General features: G+C 48.9%; 1 protein-coding gene across 9 annotated transcripts in view; it reads right to left on the bottom strand.

Moving 5' to 3' along the window:
- Positions 1-16636, bottom strand: part of myt1lb (myelin transcription factor 1-like, b) — a 106327-nt gene extending 89691 nt beyond the window's left edge. For 5 of the 9 annotated variants that reach the window (XM_086275953.1, XM_086275960.1, XM_086275956.1 and 2 more), the window contains exon 1: positions 15933-16286. The gene's annotated coding sequence lies outside the window, so the exon portion shown is untranslated. Of the gene's footprint in view, positions 1-15932; positions 16287-16430 lie in introns of those variants that run through there. The other 4 variants (XM_086275958.1, XM_086275957.1, XM_086275962.1 and 1 more) reach the window with 2 other exon arrangements.
- Positions 16637-18863: the final 2227 nt, after the last annotated feature.

Below are 18863 nucleotides of genomic sequence, written 5' to 3'. Positions count from 1 at the left end.
TTAAGTGGTGTCTTTATCTCAGAGACGAGTGTAAATAACCATTTGGGCTGTTCATCAGAGTGCCCTCTAGATGAAGCTCAGCCGGTTGGGGCGCAGTGGGATTAAATATTAAGAGAGCGGGCTCTTTGTGCTCGGCTCAGTCTTTTCCTGCTTTAATCTCATATTCACAGACGAGCACCTTCCTGCTCCTGTTGTCGACTGTAAATCTCAGTGACTGATGCACCACAGTTTGTGAGGGTTTCTTTCTTGGCAGACGACGACTTTTCATTCACTGTCTTTCCAAACGAGACGCCCGGAGCGCTCCTCTGTCTTCAGACGCTTGCTCATCAGGCCAACTTCCTGCTAATAGTCCTCCACGCTCTCATTCACAGCTCCGTGTTTTAAAAAAAACAGAAAAGGCTGTCCTGTCTTTTCTCGCTATCCTTTCTGCGTCTCGCTCTCTTCTATTCTTGTCTCAACGGGAGAGCGAGAGAGCATTTGACTGGCTCCTCTCGACCAAAGGCTGCGCCGCGCGCTCGCTCGGCAGTCAAGGACGAGTCTAATAGAGGTAGAACAAAAGAAGAGGGGCGAGGGAGGCGAGCAGAGAAACAAGCCTGCTGTGGCGCAGAGCTCTTTGAAATCAGTGGAAAATAATAAAGGTGTGCAATTCCCCGTCTGTGGCGCCGACGTTTGGCCCGCACCTCTGTCCACAGGTGGGGAGGGCAGGGGAAGGAAACACAAGTTTGCCCGTGCTTTACATCTCGCACGGCTCCACGGGAGGCTTCAAATGAGCACTGCATCTCCTCCTGCACAACCACAGCCACGTGCATTATGTTCATTCACTGCAGGGTCAACAAGATGCTTCACACATCCCATCCACCTCCAATTTTTCCTGCATGTAATCTTCTCTCTGTGTCATTTCACGAGAGATCGCTTCTACACTGCGTTCAGGCTGATTCTGCCTTACCGCGTTCTCTTTGTCTCCACCCGTGCGCTACAAATAAAGTAAAAACAATAGAGTACAAGCGTTTCCTGTCTTGCTGTTCTCTCGCCGTTTGTGTTTACGCTCACTCCCACATGAAGCACATTTAAATGCCTCTGCAGCGAGATGGCTAATCCCTGTTGTGGATTGGCCCAGTTAGCGGTTCCCGGCTTTTGGAGGGGAACGTGGGGATGAGGCGGGAGGGTGCAGTGGGTAAACCCGGCCCATGTTTCTGCAGCACTGATAGATGTTATCTGTGTCAGCCTTTGTTTCTTCCTCCCTCTCCTCCTCCTGTTTCTCCCTCCACAGCCTGTCTCCTGCTCCTCTTATTATTATTATTTTTGCCGCGCTCCTCTCCTCCCTCCTCCTTCGATCCGGTGCCCAGATGCAGAGACGGCAGCTGTGTTGTGTTTTAAAGTGTGCCCGGTTGAAACCGCTGCGCCTGGCATCTGCTGTTGGCAGAAAATAATAATAACCAACCCCCACTATAGGCATCCGTCTCTCTCTCTCTGCTCTCGCTGCCTTTTAATCCTCTGAAACGAGATGAAACACAGCGGCCGTGCTTTTGGGGATGAAAGGGTTAACCTGCTGCAGAGCTCCTCTTCCAGCAAGCTTACTAATAACCACCAATTACTGAGCTGTACACGAGAAAAGAAAAAACAAAAAGGGCCCTCTATGTTAGTCAGGGCTTGTTAGCCTCTGGGCATGTGGCTAGCTAGCTAGCTAACTAGTCTCTCTCCTGGAGTAGCCTAAATGAGCTCCCTGCAGATTTCTAATTCCAATGTTTGTTAGACATGATGCATAGGAGCCTCCTGATCAAGCTAACAAGCTAAACGTGCCGGGTGGCAGTCTGGCAGCGCTTCTCATAGCTGTCAACAAAGAGACTGACAACGTCGTCAGCTAGCTAGGGATCTCATTTAAGCCGGCTAATCAGACACAGCCGTGCTTCGCGCTAAGGTGGCGTCCTCCTGAGAGCAAAGCTTCGGAGACGAGGGGAGCGCGTCATCCAGCTCTGACACCCAAACACAGGGGCCGATGGAGAAGCGGGCGGGTGGGCTGCGTTAGCCGGCTGGGGCTGTAATTAGGTGCCCAGAGCTCAACGCCCACACGCCTCAAATGAGACGCCATCTCTCCATCCCCTCCCTCCCTCAGCCTCTGCAAACAGGCTCCCGGGCGCCTGGAAGCTGCTGCACACACACACACACACACACACACACACACACACACACACACACACACCTATATATATTTTCCATGTGCAGCATATACATGTATCATCAAGCTACCAACAGGAGACGAGCTCGCCCACACAGATTTATGCAAAAACACATAAAGACATGAAAGCAGACAACGAGGGAACATATAAATACAAATACTCTTTTGTACACTTTTTATAGAGATCATGAAGAGTTAGAGCTCAACAAGTCCCTCAAAACTACACCTGCTTACACCTAAAGCAGCCTGTCCTCGTCCCCGGGGCATCAATTAGAGCCAAAGCCACTGATGTGGTTCGTTTACACACGAGGCGTCCTCTGGCTCCGAGCGGCCGAGGACATGTTGAGGTTTACTGCAGTGAAGACCTCACCTCAGACTCGTTTCCACCTAAACCTGACCGATGTGGCAAAAGCAGTATGCAGTGGATGGCTGAAGAACTGCAGGTTTCAGTGTTATCGTAATGTTTCAGCTCTGGAGGCTCTTATTGGTTTGAGCTTCTACCGTTTTAACACAACGATTCAGACTCAGAGTTCGTACGTATTCTGCAAACAGAAGACGATTTTCCCGTGAACGCTTTTACCGTTTATGTGATTCTGTCTAACGGTGGGACCATGTGAAGAGTGCCACATTTGAAAGTCAACTGCAGCGACATGTAGTACAGTGATATACTGACTCACACAAATCGCAAAGGTAAAACATGCAGTTCAGCTGTATGTGAATCAGTAATCAGGCTCAGGTGAGCCTCTAAATGTGCTTTGCTGTTGTATCTTTAAGAAGTGCACCAAATATATTCCAATTCGGCCGAGGACAAAAATAGAAGCCAAATCAGTCCGAGGCACGGTATGGGAAAAACGCGAGCTAGCAATCTCCACTGCAGTCTGTCTCCTCATCTCCCCTGGTCCGTGAGAGCAGAACACACTGGTGCACTGGCTTTTGACCACGGCAATTTTAATCAGTCTTTTTCACACTTCATTGGGAATTCATCGCCGCCTTCCCCCTTCAAACATTGTTTGGGAGAGTTATCAGCGGCAGGCAGCATATCCGGTAATTATACATGCAAGGTATCGCTGGGAGCGGGCTGAATATTTCAGCCAAATGCATGTGCTGCTGAGAGGCACTGGAGGGTACAGCTGCTTCACAAAGCTGGGTCTGCAGCGAGCGGCCGCCATTGAAGAACGCCGTCTGAGCGTCACATCCAGAGAGCGGTCCTCAGCTCGGCTGAAAGTTTACCGCAACACAGTTTGCATCACAACGAGGCGGCGCGTCACGCGTGTTGTTCTTTAACGTAAATGATGAATTAAAGCAGATTGCGACGCCACAGAGCCGAGGAGCAGATGGAGAGTGTGAGAGCTTCGGCACGTTGCAGAGTCGCGGCACTACGAGAGACTAGATGGCGAAAAATTTTCGATGGTGATTGTTTACTGTGTGAGTAAGAGGCCAGCTGTTAATAAGCCCTAAACACACAGCCAGAGAAACACACACACACACACACACACACACACAGAAACCACCAGTCAGACACTAGAGGGTCCTCTGGGGAACATAGCAGCAGAGGCACAACAGTGACTCATCCAAACGGTCACGGCACACACACACACACACACACACACACACACACACACACACACACACACACACACATCCTCGTGGCGGCCGGGCTGTCAGATAGCATCAGCAGCCAGCCTATGGAGCGCTGCTGACAGGTGTGGCCCGCCAGTCACGCACGCACACACGAGCCAGCCTCGTCCTCCAACCCCTCGCCTGACAGGGAACCTCATGCGATAATGTACCCCATTCTGTGACAAAGGGAGCGTGTGCGCCCTGTCGCGTGTGTGTTCGTGGCTTTATCTGCGTGCATACAGTAGGCTGAAGCACGCCAAGGCCAATCGGTGCAACGCTAACGCGCCGCCATGCTACTGCAGCTGAATTGAGAGCGGAGAGGCATGGAGACGGCTCGGATCGATCGAGTAACACACAGCCTAGCTAATTCTCTGTATCGTGTGTGGGCTGCACAGCGCATATAGAGCCGTGTGCTTTTCACAGTGGGGATGGGCTTTCTGACAATGATCTCGCTACATGTGTGTACCAACGGTGTGAAGCACGTCCGTGCAGGAGGGAACAGATCAGCCCGAGTGCGTTTGCAGCTTAATGTGTCACGGCTACACAAATGTAGCATTATTAGGGTAAAGGCTGCAGGTTTGGAGCTCGAGCCAGAACCACGACCTGTTTCCTGAGCAGTTTGGAGCCTCGAACACCGAGGAACTAAAAACTGATTGAAAATAGAATTAAGTAGAAACATCCAAAAATAATAACAATAATAACAATAACAATGATCCCTCAGGAGACTACAACCTCCCTCTCCCAGGTACGTCCCAGTCATGCTACTGGCACCACCTCCACCTCCCAAAACAGACTCTGTGGCTTTTGTCAAAGGCTGTGCATTAAAGGTGTCATTTTAGCCTCACTGCTGCTGCTATCCTCAGCGCGTGCAGCCACAAGTGACTGTATGAGAGCGTCACGCAGATGCACATACCTGCTAACTAGTGCTCAGTAACATCCACATCAAATCAGCAGCGATATTATTGGTCAGTAATTACATTACTTAAAATGCTCTGAAACAGCACAAACACGTCCAGAGGTCCAGCTAGCAGCCACAGCCGCCTGTGTCGTCATCCGCCTGTCGGTCACAGAGGCCACGCCCCTAACAATGCAAACTCAAACAGCTGTTATGAAGGTCAAAAAATAGTTTTTGCATCAGGCTTCAAACACGTTTATTTTAACTGGAGCCCCTGCTGGACGTCAGAGGAATTGCAGCTTCATTTTTGCGCTCTGAAGGTTGATGCTAACTTTTTCTTCTGTTTGCAAAGTAAAAAAAAAAAATGCTCCACAGCCTCGCTTCAGTTACACTTTTACAGGTAACATGAGTGTTAAAGATGTGGAGGTGAGATGGTGCATTATGCAGAAAGTCTGCCGCAGGTATGAAGCAGCCTCGCACAGCCTTCAGCACATAACACAGACACCTGCGTGCAGTACTACCTGTATCACTGCTCATTGCTCACTCCTAATTAGAGGCCATATGTTTGCAGCGTGAAACAATCTTATTCTTACTCGATGAGTACGCGAACGCACTCAGAAGCACGCGCGCCGCATTCAAAAACACGGCAACAGATGGACCGCAAAACACACGCAAACAATAGCCACCCACACCCGGGCACATTAATGCACGTCAGTCACTGCACACACACACACACACACACACACACACACACACACACACACACACACACACACACGCAGACGTATACAGCCCACTCTGTTGCCTCTGAGCGGTCTAGGCAGATCAAATAATCATGCTTTCCATCTGTTTCCATTTCTCTACATTAGCTTTGTGAAGGCGCCCTACAGACCCTGTTAAGAAGCGCCGCAGCCATGGGTAAAATAATGATTCCTCTCTCAGCCCCCCCACTCCTCATTATCTCCATCCAAAGCCGATTCAATGACAGCGAGGAGATACGGCCCTGCTGCATGTTATACTGCTCCGTAATGCCACCGTGCTGTGATATTACGCCGGGTTTGCGGCGCAGAGAGCTTTTAATAGCGTCTGAATGGTTATTTTGATGAGACATAGCGCGGGTCACAGAATCAGCTGTGCCTGAAATATGTCCTCCCGACGCTTGTAGCACGGCGCTCCATATCCTGGACTAAACCTGCACCGCGTCTCTAAATAATGTGATGGGCCGAATCGGGCCTACAGTCAGGACATAAAGCACAAACACTGGGATGAATAAGTGAAAATGATAATATCACCATCATCCTCATGCACTGAAGTGGGAAGCTGAGATGCAGCCTGTGAGAGAGTGTGCCATCTCGCCACTGAGCCCGGAAAGGAGGGAGGGAGGGTGAGGGGATGTTTGGTCTCTGTTATGCAAGATGGAAATGAGTTTGCCACGCTTTGCTGTAGCCAAGCTATTTTGGAATGGCTCACATCGGAAAACGCTGGGCCGAGCAGGAAAATTAGGTCACTTACACGAGCGGGGCAGCGGCTTCTCGTGCGGCGGTGGCAAGGGGTTAAGACTAAAGGAATGATGCACCTAGCGGTATTTATCCAGGGCGGGGGGACGCAGGAGCTTGACAGAGGCAAAGCGAACGGGAGCGTTTTAGCCGAGACCCGGCAACGACCCGAACGCGCCGCGGCTTCACATTCCTCCTGCGTTTGTAGCAGATCACACTACACACCGTGACTCCTGTCTGCATGCAGAGGCCGGCGCCTGCACACACGCTCTGATTTATTATGCATGGGACTGTGGGGCGCACTCGGTGAGGGAGAATGAGAAACGATGGCATTCCCCTTGTTAGCAGTAAATATGTGATCCATCCCCCTCGTTAACCACTGAACTGAGATGAAGAAATGAAGGCAAAACTCCCCCCTCACACCCCTTCACAGTTATATTTGAACTAATCATCCGGCAGGACGGAGAAAATCCTGTTACAGAGACCGATAACAATGAGCAGAGATACAGTGCAGCCAGAGGAGCGGAGAGACGGGAGAGGGAGAGATAAAGGGAATGACAGAAGGAGCAGAGGAAGGACATGAGGAGGAACTCTGTGTGTGTCTGTGTGTGTGTGTGTCTGTGTGTGTCAGGAGGAAGGCCCAGCGGTGCCTCGTCAGCGGTTTCAGGGGGTTGTGTCTGGGGAGGCCTGCAGGTGGCAGGTGGATATGCCCTAGTTTCGTTTGAGCAGCACCTCGTCTGCTAACACACTGATTCACTCACAGCCTGTATATAAAAGATGGCAGACACTACCGCAAACCCCTTTGACCACCTGATTTTGGCGTGTGGTGTCTGTGGAGCCAGAAGCGAGCGGGGTCATAACGCCGTGCCCACAGATGCCACAGACTCCAACTGACGACATCGTTCACCACTACAAGTCTCGTATAGTATTTCGTAAAATTCATAAAATTACTTTTACGAAATATTATATCGTAGTGAGCGTGTGTCTCACGAACACTTTGTTTTATGGGGACATTCAGAGTTCGACTCCCGGCTTGTAGTTTGAAAGACAGACACAGGTACCTGCTAATTAGTGCTCAATAACATCCAATTAAAATCCTCAAATCTCACTCAGCAAACTGGAGCTCCGCCTTCTTGGGTGGTTTGTTAGTACAGTAACCTCACAGCAGCCGTGGTATCGGTCAGATGATGTCATTAAAAATGCTCCAACGGCACAAACACGTCCCAGAGGTCCAGCTCAGGTGAAGCTAGCAAACAGCTAGCAGCTACAACCGCCTGTGTCTGCACCTGTCAAAGAGGCCACACCCCTAATAACGTAGACTTTAAGCCTTAATTCAGTGTAAACAGCTGTTATGAAAGGGGAAATGATATATAGCGATCATTTTCTGTATCAGGCTGTTAACGTGTTTATTGCAACACGGGGACTGACGCTCTGCTGGACATTAGAGGAACTGCAGGTTTCAGTTGAGGCTTATTCTGATCTTTTCTCTTATTCTCCTGAAACAGTGAAATTAAATATAACATATGTGAGTTTAGTTACAGCAGTAGAGGCAGACTAACTGTTCTTACCCCGATGTCTCGGTCCTGAGATTGCTCTGCGTTTCTGTGTGATTCATATATTGATAACCGAGCCTCTGTGACAACATGTCACAAAAACCAGCAACAAAAACACAATTTCAGGACTCCAAACGAGGCGATTGATTCAGCTCAAAGGCGCGCGACACAAACCCAGATTAGCCCGACGAGTTCGGAGCTCTGTTTGTTTGCCTGACACAATCCCGTCTGCGTCGGAGTTTGATTTTCGGAGCGAGGCGTGAGTGCTAAGTGGTCACAACTGAAGCCAAATCATTGTTTCCCCAAACAAAAGCTGCATGTTCATGAAACACAGCTATTGATCTGCGCCGTGTTGCCCGGACTCAACCACACCGTCAATATTTATGCACCCGTGTCTGTTTATGTTCCAACTGTTGCATATTTGCATGTGTGTGTGTGCACGCGTGCCCCTCCCCTGCCGCCGGTCTGCACATTCAGTCCTCATGCGAGCGCTTGTGCGCGTCAGACGGGCCGTCAGTCCTAAAGAGGGCCGCGGCGCTGTCACGCCATGACACCTCTCATTTGCTGCTGCTCCTGTGAAGCGGAGCTGAAGGCAGAGGTCAGGCCACCCTCGCAGAGACGCGCCACTCAGAGCACATCATGTCCGCCCGCCGCGCTGCAGCACCAGGGCATCAGCACGCACGAATCAATCACAAAGACATTTGCATACACACACACACACACACACACACACACACACACACACACACACACACACACACTAAACATTTATCTGTGCAACAAAATAGCATCATGCTTCCTTCATGCTTCCTTCTCTCCTTCCTCTTTCATGCATCCATCCTCCCTTCCTCCTTCCTGCATATTTAATTCCTTCCTTCCCTTAATGCATACTTCTTCCTTCCTTTCCTTCTTCCTCTCTGTATACTTCACATCATTAGTTCCTTCCCTCCTTCTTTCTGTTCTTCCTTCATCTTGTATGTCTTCTGCTGTCCATCCTTCTATTCTTCCTAACATTATGCATACATGCTTCCTTTCTCCTGAATCCTTAATAATACCTTCCTTCCTTGCAGACTTTTGTTCTTCCTTCCTACAAGCTTCTCTTCTTTCTTTGATTGTTTATTTCTTTGCTCAGTGATTATTTCCTTTCTTCCAGGATCTCCTTTACTTCCTGTATATTTCCTTTCTTCTTCCACACTTCCTGTCTTGCTTCCCTCCTTCCACAATTCCTTCCTACCTGAAAGCCTTTTATATTTCCTTCTTTCCTCTCTGTATCTATCCTTCCTATGCTGTATCCTTCCATTTCCCTGTCTGTTTACTTCTTTACATCTTCTTTTGCATGCTTCCTTCCCAGTTTCTCTATACTTCCTTCCTTTCTGTAAACATCCATCATTCCTGAATGTATCCTTTCTTCCTTCTTTCCCCTGATGCTTCCCTCTTCACTTCCTTCCTTCCTTAATCAGTCACAGATGTATTTCCTTTCCTCCGCCTGCCTCCACAGATCACTTATCCTCAGTTAAGACAACATCGTGCCTCAAATGTAGAAAACAAAGTGAGGATGATGAAGACGGGCTGTCTGTGACCTGCGCTGGATGCTGATTGGTTATTGGTCTGTAGTTGCACATGTGCTGATTTACATTAACACTTAAAAAAGGAGGAAGCAGGAGCACAGCGGCGTGTGAACCCGAATTATTCCTGCAAAGCTACTCAGAGCAATCAGCTCCTCTCCCGACACCTCCTCCTCCTCGCTCCTGCAGGCCGTCCATTCGTCTCGACCGGTGTCACATGCCGTCATCAATTACCCATTAGACAGTGTAATATTCACCCAATATTGCCCGCGTGTGACTGGGAGATTTTAGAGTGATCAAAACCGACAAATCTGATTTACAGCGCTGGCATAAATAAGGAGCGCGTGCCCGCCCTGATTGCCCTGCTGAATAATGGATGCCTGTTTGGTAATCATTTTCCAATATCTCGCCACGTTCCCATGTACTGCCCTGACACTTCCTTTTTTAGCTTCTCCTCCTTCCTTTCTTCCTTTTTTCAATTCCTGCCTCCTTTTACTTCTGTATGTCCTTTCTCTGTACATCCTTCCTTCCTTATTTTCTGCCTTCCTCATTTCCTTCTTTTTTCCAGATTTTTCTCTATGTATCCTTAATTCATTCCTTCCTGTATCCATTCATTTTTTGTTTGTATACTTTAAACCTTTAATGTCCTTCAATATCCATATTTTCTTTCTTCCCTAGTTATGTATTTCCTTCCTTTGTTATTGTATCATACATCCTTCCTTCCCTTCGTTCTTTATTTATGTATGCTTTCTTCTTTCCTTTCCTTAAGCTTATCTCTCCTTCTTTGTATATGTTCTTCCTTCATAATTCCTATTTCCTTGTTTCCTTCCTATATGTCTCGTTTCCTGCCTTCATGTGCACTTCCTTCCTTCCATTCTGGTTTGTGTGCTTTTGGTCTCCTTCCTTCCTTGGTTCCTTCCACCCTCCCCTGACATGCGGCCTCCCTCGCAGCAGTGATGTAACCGCTCTGACCCGAAGACTCTGGCGTCTTGCTTGACTTTTCGGTAATGAAGCAGCAGCGTCATTAGCGAGGAGGCAGGTGTTGCTGTGATTGAAACATTTCCTTTAATGATTCATCGTTTCATTGTTTAGAGAGAAACTAAATGTCAACAGGTGCCAGCGTGGCCGCTGATTCGACTGGAAAAGATCTGCAAACTAAGCCGGAGCTGAAATAAATGCGTTTCCACGGCGAGGCGGGTAAAACGGGCAGATAGACACACAAACCGAGTGGCATCAACTTTGAACTGCAGCCGCGCACACAGAAATTCAATTACTCCCCCCGCCCTCCGTCCCGTCCTATCGCTGACGCTAAACGTGGTGCTAAAGCTAATTGTAATTGCATGACAAAGACTCCAGCAGTCTGGAGGTCAGCGCTTTGATGATATCATAGCAGCGCTCTAAACAGCTGCTCCTCACCTCTTTGTAATATTCTTCAAGGCACCGTCGTGGCTCTAATGGGAAAAGGCCAAAGCAGGTTATGAAAATCCTTATTTACAGCTCGCTGCCGGGCTGTGTGAAGTAGGTCACAGCGGCTCCTGAAATGGAACCAGCTCGGCTCACGCCGTTTAATACTTTCCTTTTGAATGCTCGCTGCCGTGCAACGGCACAAACACAGTGTTTGCGCTGGGTAAGAGCGTCCCGACCCCCCGTTAGCGTGTCTGCAGCCTGTGGGAAAGTCCGGTTCTGACCCACCGGAGCAACGAAAACACTGGAAGTGATTCCAGCTGCTCATCGTGCTCGCATCGAGCACTGGAAGGCTCACGTTATTATAACTAATACGTGAGAAATGCACGTTTAACACAAGCAGCGCGTCCTCTGATGTGTGAACACGGAAACAAGCAGCTGTAGCCGTGACGCCGCCGCCGCGGCCTGCTGATCAGGCAGGTTAACGCGGAGCTCCCGCAGCCTCATCAGGCACGCCGTCGCACGCTCGCACATCTCTTACAGCGCGTCAGCCGGTCGGGATAGGTGTGGGGCCAGCGTCGTCCCCCGAGGTGATGGATGCCTGTGGCAGGCTGTTATGCCACAAGGTGAAAATGTCCATTAATCAGCCGCACTTCCTTCACTGCCTCGGCTTTCCCATTACCAGCGCACTCCAAGCAGCCTGATTGGTTTTTAATTGGCCTGCCCGCCAGGAGATAGATCGCGTTTTCCCCGAGGAAAGGCACGAAGGTGTGTGTGTCTCTCTGGAGGGATACCCACACTGAAACTCCCTGTACTCTGTTTTCTGTGGACCTTTTTCACACGGGGGGACGGACGACCACATCCAGGTGGTAACCGCCACGTGTAATACAATTTTCTATCCACTAACAAGCGGTTTAACCTTTTGCTGTCGGACTTCAGTCCTGACACGACAGCTAACAGTTACACGAGTGCTTCTACCTGATATTCTAATTACACATCCAAAACCTCCCATTTCCTCATTTCCTCCTTTACCAAAACATGCCTTCTTCCCGTTTTCTGCACGCCTCCTTACTTCCTGTCCAGTATCCTTCCCTACCTCCCATTTTCTTTGTTTATGTGTCCTTTCTTCCTAACTTCCTGTATACTTTCCTACCTTACTTCTTATAAGCTTTCTTCCATCTTGTATGCTTTTCCTTCCCATGTTCTTCCTGTATGCCGTACCTCCTTCCTGCTCTACAGCATTCTTCCTTCTTTCCTTCCTCTTTCTCCTCCCTTTATATCATTGTTCCCTGCATGCTTCCTTTCTTCGCTTCCCTGATATATCCTTTTTTCCTCACTTTCTGTGTTACTTCCTTCTTTTTCAGTCTTCTGTAACCTTCCTGTGTACTTCCTCTTTCCCTCGGTGTTCTTCCTGTTTAGTTCTCTGTATGTCTCCTTGTTTCATTCATTCTTTCCTGTATAACTGTAGATTCTTTGGATATGCACACAGTTCGATTTGCATGTAAACAATGGGGCAGAGGAGGGAATGAAAGGATCCCAGGTGTTGGAGCAGCGACTTTGTGATCATAATAACCTTCGATATGAATTGTTGTTGGCCCGTGTCACCTCGTCCCGTCACCATCACATTGAATACAGCAGCCTGGAAATGCTGCTGATATTTTACAGTATCTGCTACAACTCGTGCTCTGACTGATGAGCGGCATAATTAATCAGCCGCCGCAGGAGTGCGTGTGCGAAGGACGCGCGAGCGGCCACATCCTACACCGAGTAGATGTCGGCATCGACGACGTGTCGGCTCGAATCGATCAATCTCCCCTCTGCCCGAGCCCGTCACGGAGACTGATTGGAAGACCGCATTGATTCCCACAAAGACACGCACAGCGAGCTCGGAATGACCCGAATGAGACCAAAAATCCACATCGTGATTAAATGTTTGAGCCGAGATCGGCCGCTGCCGAACCTGCGACTCATCCCGAGGAACGAGAGCCCCGGCGGTGCAGACCAGGGTCACCTGATTTGTCCACACGCTCTTTCATCAGTAAACTCATACACATGCACGGTCGACATCATCGTTTCCACTCCCAGATTTTTCCCAGAGTGTGGACGCAGACGTTCCATAATTTCATCGTTTGCACATAAAAATTTCAATTATGAAGAAACAAACACATCACATGAACTCTGGAGAATGTGAGGTAAGAACAAAGGACGCTGAGGACGCCGATACGCAGCTACTACAGCACCGCAAACACCTGTAACAACAATACTGATGATGATGATGATGATGATGATGATGATGATGATGAAGATGAGAGCACTCCCGATCAGCTTCAGGATGAAGTAAATCGTAAATTCGACATTTGAATAAGAAATAAATCAGCTGTTTCGTTTTTCACGGTAAGCTGAATTTAAAAAACTGATTTTTTAACTGTTAACTTTACAAACAGGAGTGTGTGTGGGAGTCCACAGGTCCACAGTGAGTGGAACACTGACCGCTGTGCCGTCACAGTGATTATTTTCTTCTACAGGAATCATTTATTTATTAATCCTTTATTTATCCAGGTAAAAAATCTCAATGAGATTAAAAATCTCATTTCCAAGAGAGACCTGGCATCATTCTGTCATCTTTAGCATGTGTTGCATAATCAGGTTCATGTTAAAGGAACAGATGTGCTGCAGACGTGCGACGTGAAACTGCGTCTCCCAGAAATGATACTTTAGTTTTCCAAACTTCGCCTCGGGGAGCAAATATTTTTTCATTTTTAACTTCGGACGCCGTTTCCCGCTCTCGCTCACAGCAGCCCGTGCTGCAGTCGCCTCGTACGGAGCGCTTCACATTCCCACAGCCGTCAGCTGACCCTCGCCGCTGATCCATCTCTGCCTTTAAATACACTTTACGTCGTTTTATAATTTGAAACAATAAAAGCATCAAACACAGAAACGCTGCCTCATTGTGAGTCGTTCATCAAACTTTCACTTTGTTTATTCTGCGATTTCGTTTGAGCATAGAAACAGTGCGAGATGATAACAGAGAGATTATCTGCGTCGTTAACGTGTCACTGTTTCATTTTTTCTTGCTTCCTGTATGAGAAAAACTTTATTTATCTCAGTAGGACATGCCTGCAGAAACATGCGCGTCACAGATGAACCGACAAATTTAAAAAAACAGCTGACGTGAAACTTCAACCACAGAGTGTGTTTCGTTTGAATCCATCGATCGCGCCCGCCAATAATCGGGTTTTAACCCTCCCTTTAACGAGCGGCTCTGATTGAGGGTTTACTGTCCACAGGGGGCGCTCTGACATCAGTGAGCAGGAGTGAATACGAATGGTTTTTCACTACAATAGAAACCTGCAAGACATCTGCAAATAGAATCTTTTCTACTGTCTCGAGCTCTCCTGTCAACAATGTCCAAACAGTGAGCTCGAGAGCGCCCCCTGTGGAACAGAAAGTGAGCAGAGCTCTGATTGTACTAGAGGTTTTGTGGCTTTAATTCCCGCCTCACTCCCCTCGAAAGAGGCGCCGCCTCCTAGTGGTGAGTGGTGGTATAACATGCTGAAAGCAACGGGTTTTTAAAAATTGTTAATATTTTCCAAACGCCTAAGGAGGGCGAGTCGAGCACGTCCTCACTCGTGTCATTAAATGCACGTCAGCGTGCGACCACACGGGCAGTCCAGCCTCAGCGCACAGTCATGCTCTGTGTTACCGCACGCCGCAGTTCTGCTAAGCCTGATTCGTGTGGGATCCAGCCATTCAACATGGAAGCTAATATTAGCACGCAGCTGCCCCCACACCCCCACCCTGGCGGCTGCATGAAGGGGATCCCCGGGAGGCTTTTTCCTGCTCGTTCATTAGGCTGCCGAGCAGTAAAGACTCCCACCCGTGTCTTCGTCGATGCCGTGACTCGTTACACTGAGTCCACGTTCAGCATCAACACCTGACTTTCTCTCTGACGAGCCTCCCCGGGTTCTTTCACTTTCACACCACACAGAGGAGGAGATGGGAGAGGGGGAGGAGGAGGGGGTTCCCACAGCGTTGGTCTCAGTCAGACCAGGTAGCATGCTTTCCCTCTATAATTTAATCACATTCAGCTGTCTCGCTGTCCTCGGCTCGCTCTGCAAAGCACATCAGCCACGCGCTCTCTCTCTAACAAGCACGCCGTCTCCTTCCTGCCGCCGTTTCAGGAACATCCCGGAGAACACGGCTTCACCTCAGCTCGCCGAGCGGCTCGGCTCAGAGATGCACTTCTTACTGTAACTGTAAGAGCGTCAGTGAGAGCAGTTTCACAGGTTTGAGATGACTTCACACTAAAGTCAGGACTGAGAGACTGCTCTGGGCTTTTATTGATTTGTTATGTTTTTATTCCATTTTGTGCAGAAAACAAAGAAAGAAATCTTCACTGAACTCATTTAGAGTCTCTCAGGTTTGCATCACTTTATCTCTGAATCACAGATTTACTCAACTAAATCTCAGATTTGAGGAACACAAAGGTTAAACCTGCTGAACTACTGACACCGGCCGATAAATGAATTCATCCCAGCCTGCACACACTTTCACTTTGAAAACACCGATGAGTCAGACGACGCAGGGTCAGTCTGGACTCCTCTCCAGATGTGTCCGAGCGACGCCTCCATCCTGCGCTCACAAACACTCACTGTGGAAGCAGCAAAGCTTTGCTTGTCATGACAGAATGAAACGTGTTACAGTGCATCTGTGTGAGTGCATGCAGACACACACGCACAACATCTGCATCAGGAGGAAGAGCAGACCGAAGGGACAGCATGTGCTTGAAGTTTGAGCTGAACTTCAGATTGCCTCGCTCAGCCTCGTCCATGAAGACATCAGAGTGACAGCACATGTGCGTGCAAATCAAAGCGCTCGAGAACACAAACATGGAGGAAATCTTGCAATAATCCAGCATTCAGCAGCATAACGATGAGACACGTTTCCAGCAAACACAGCGCGAATGTGCAGAGCAGCACTCAGCACCAAACTTCCACAACAAACTTGTGAACCATGCAAGTTTCTTCACGATACCTGACGCAACAACAGCCCGCCCGACTGCAGCAACATGACAGAAACAAAGCCCGACGATACGACACCGGAGCGACCGCGAGGCTCCGATTCAGCCGAAACGCTCACTGAGCCGGGCAGCCGATCAACATCACACCGTCGCGTCTACGGACACGGCAGAAACACGAGAAGCCGTTAATGGGCAGGAGTTACCTTCCAGCTGCAGTCTTCTCAGTAAACTTTTCCTCCTGCTCTCCCGGTTTCAGCCTCTCCTTTATTTTTCTCACTGCAAAGTTGCGCTCTCCTCCTGCATGCAAATCATTTTTATGACTTGAGAGATGTGACCGGCAATGAGGGAAGGAGGTGGAGAGAGCGCGGAGAGCGAGAAAGGATGACAGAGGGGTGGAGGAGTGGAGATAATGGTTGGAAGGCAGACGACCAATGGGGCCCAGAGCCTGATGGAAAAAAGGAATCAGGACACACCAATGAGGAGAGAGAGAGAGAGAGAGAAGCAGGTATGGCAAGAGCGCGGTCGGGAGGAAACGGCGTAACCCAGACCGAGAGAGACACTGAGGGAGAGAGAGAGCGAGCAGAGCAATAAGAGAGAGAGAGGGAGGGCGGGAGAGGGAGATGAGGTGGAGAGAGGCGAGGATCCCAGGCGAGATGGAGAGAAACGCTCAAAAAAACCATGGAAGGAAGAGGCTGACTTACCCGGGCGCTGCTAGTGGTATCCTTCACACACCGCCTTGCAGACTCACACACACACACACACACACACAGAAGCGGCGATAGAGGCGCACGCTGCTCCGCCGTCGCCGAGACCAACCAACAGAAAAACAACAAAGGAGAGAGAGGACTTCCAGAGCGGCTGGTGTACCCTGAAGGAGTGTGTGTGTGTGTGTGTGTGCGTGTGTGTGCGTGTGTGTGCGTGTGAGGAAGCTCGGAGGAGATGCAGGGACCACTGAAGGAAGCTGAAAGCTCGTCTCTCTGCATGTATGTCCTCCAACACTCTCTCTGCCCCCCCCCCACATACATTTATTCAGGGCTGCAGACGGTCTGCTCCCAGAGCGAGTGCTTCCCACGGGCCCTGCACGGGCACACATGAAGGGAGGGGGAGGGGGAGGAGGAGGAGGAGGGGAGGGGGAGCACAGATACACGTTTGTGCCCTAAAATCGCTGGAATGAGCTCCACTCGTGGTTCAGTGCTCGTCTGACTGGAGACACAAACAGGAAGCAAACTTAAAGGAAGTCTCTGCCTCATCGCTGGCTTGCCGTTAATTAATCCTCCTCTTCCGCCTCCTCCTCCACCCATCACAGGCTCCGAGGCTGGCTGAGCAGCAGAATTAAGAGAGGAGAAGAAGATGAATGAGCGTGGAAGCGGGCGAGCTGCAGCCGTGTGGAGTGCACAATAACCGGGGTGACATTCATGTGTGGGAATAACAACACACTGATTTCCATATTTACACAGATATGCAAACACACACAATGTTAATTTGATCCCTGAGACATCGTCATAATTAGAGTATAAATTAGCTTCGTTTCTTACTGGACAAGAGGTGCTAATTCATTCGCTCGGCCCGCTGGGGCGGCTGAATCGGGCCTCTCGCTGCACACGAGCAATAACGTTTCCAAATACATTCGTGTTTGCACATAAATATTAAGAGCATATATGAAGCTCCAACAGTAAACACATCAGAAGCATCCAGCAGCATTTTACTCAACCAACAAGCTCTCTGCCTGCAGCAGCGCAGCAGGGCACCATAAGTACTCAGGGGGGCTGGGACCGCCGCTGCCCCCGGGGTGCTCCATATTACCTATGCTAATGCCAATCAGGCACAATTACTCCAGCAATCAGGCAGACCGACGCGCTGACCCAGCAGCCCTGCATCGCTGCGCTGTGATGTTTGAATCCTGCCGTGAATCTGCTGCTCACGGAGCCTCGGCACCGAGGATCGCTTCACTCAAACAAGAAATCCGCTGAACCGGAGAGAAGACGGCGAGTCTCACCCAGAACGTCCCTCCATAAACCAACAAACATGCGAAACAAATCCCAACAGGGACGCCATAAGAGAAGGAAAGCAGGAGACGGAAACAGGAAGCAGTGACGGGATACGTTTCCCTTTTAGGCTTTGACTGGATTGTAATTTGTTGGTAATTATTCCATAACGAGGGATAACTCAGCCACGGGGTCAGTGACAGGTTAGCAGTGAATCTTCACGGGATCTTTGAATCTTAAACATCTGCAAACCAGATGTTGGTTCAGATTCAGTGTCAGGTAATAAAGATGGAGAGCCAGCCTGACTGTGATGACATCATGAATCAGACAGGTACAGGAAGGAAGACGGGTATCCTGTTTTCCTTCTCTCACCCCAACCAATCACAGCAGATGGCCCCGCCCCTCCCTGAGTCTGGTTCTGTAGGAGGTTTCTTCCTGTTAAAAGGGAGTTTTTCCTTCCCACTGTCGCCAAAGTGCTTGCTCATAGGGGGTCACATGACTGTTGGGTGTTTCTCTGTGTGTATTATTGTAGGGTCGACCTTACAGTATAAAGCACCTTGAGGCGACTGTTGTTGTGATTTGGCGCTGTATAAATAAAATTGAATAAAGAACATTTTCAAAATCTTCAAATCAGTTTAAATTACATGTAAATATATTCTACATACATTTTTAGTGACTGTTTCATATAAAATATTTGTAATCCATGTTAAACTCATTTCAGTGCCAGTTTGTTAGTCTTATAATTCAGGTCCTGCTCTCAGGAAACATCAGCACAAACAGCTGAAACTGTTCTTACAAAAAGTTCAACTTTATTTTATTTTTTGACTCTTTTTGCATGAAAATGACTGAAACTCATAATTAACGACGTGAACACTTCAGAATGTGTCGAAGACACTTGAAGGCCATCCACGCCAGACCGACTGAGACACCAAACAACGCACACACTGAACACAAACGACTGACTTCTGTTCAACTTCATCACATTAGAGACGATCATACAAACGGCTGCCCCGAAGGCCCCGCATTAAAAACTCCTTGTGTATCCTGATGTTAACCTAAACCTGCTTTTTTTGGCCTACATGTTGCTAACTGTTTCATATGCACTGATGAAACAGACTGTATGATGTCATAAATATGGATTGAAGACAG

This window comes from Aulonocara sp. 'chitande type north' Nkhata Bay, linkage group LG19 (assembly GCF_057382095.1).
Source record: "Aulonocara sp. 'chitande type north' Nkhata Bay isolate Kocher_YH1m ecotype deep benthic linkage group LG19, A_spYH_male_GT1.1, whole genome shotgun sequence".
Taxonomy (NCBI): domain Eukaryota; kingdom Metazoa; phylum Chordata; class Actinopteri; order Cichliformes; family Cichlidae; genus Aulonocara; species Aulonocara sp. 'chitande type north' Nkhata Bay.
This window is presented reverse-complemented; position numbering and strand designations above follow the sequence as displayed.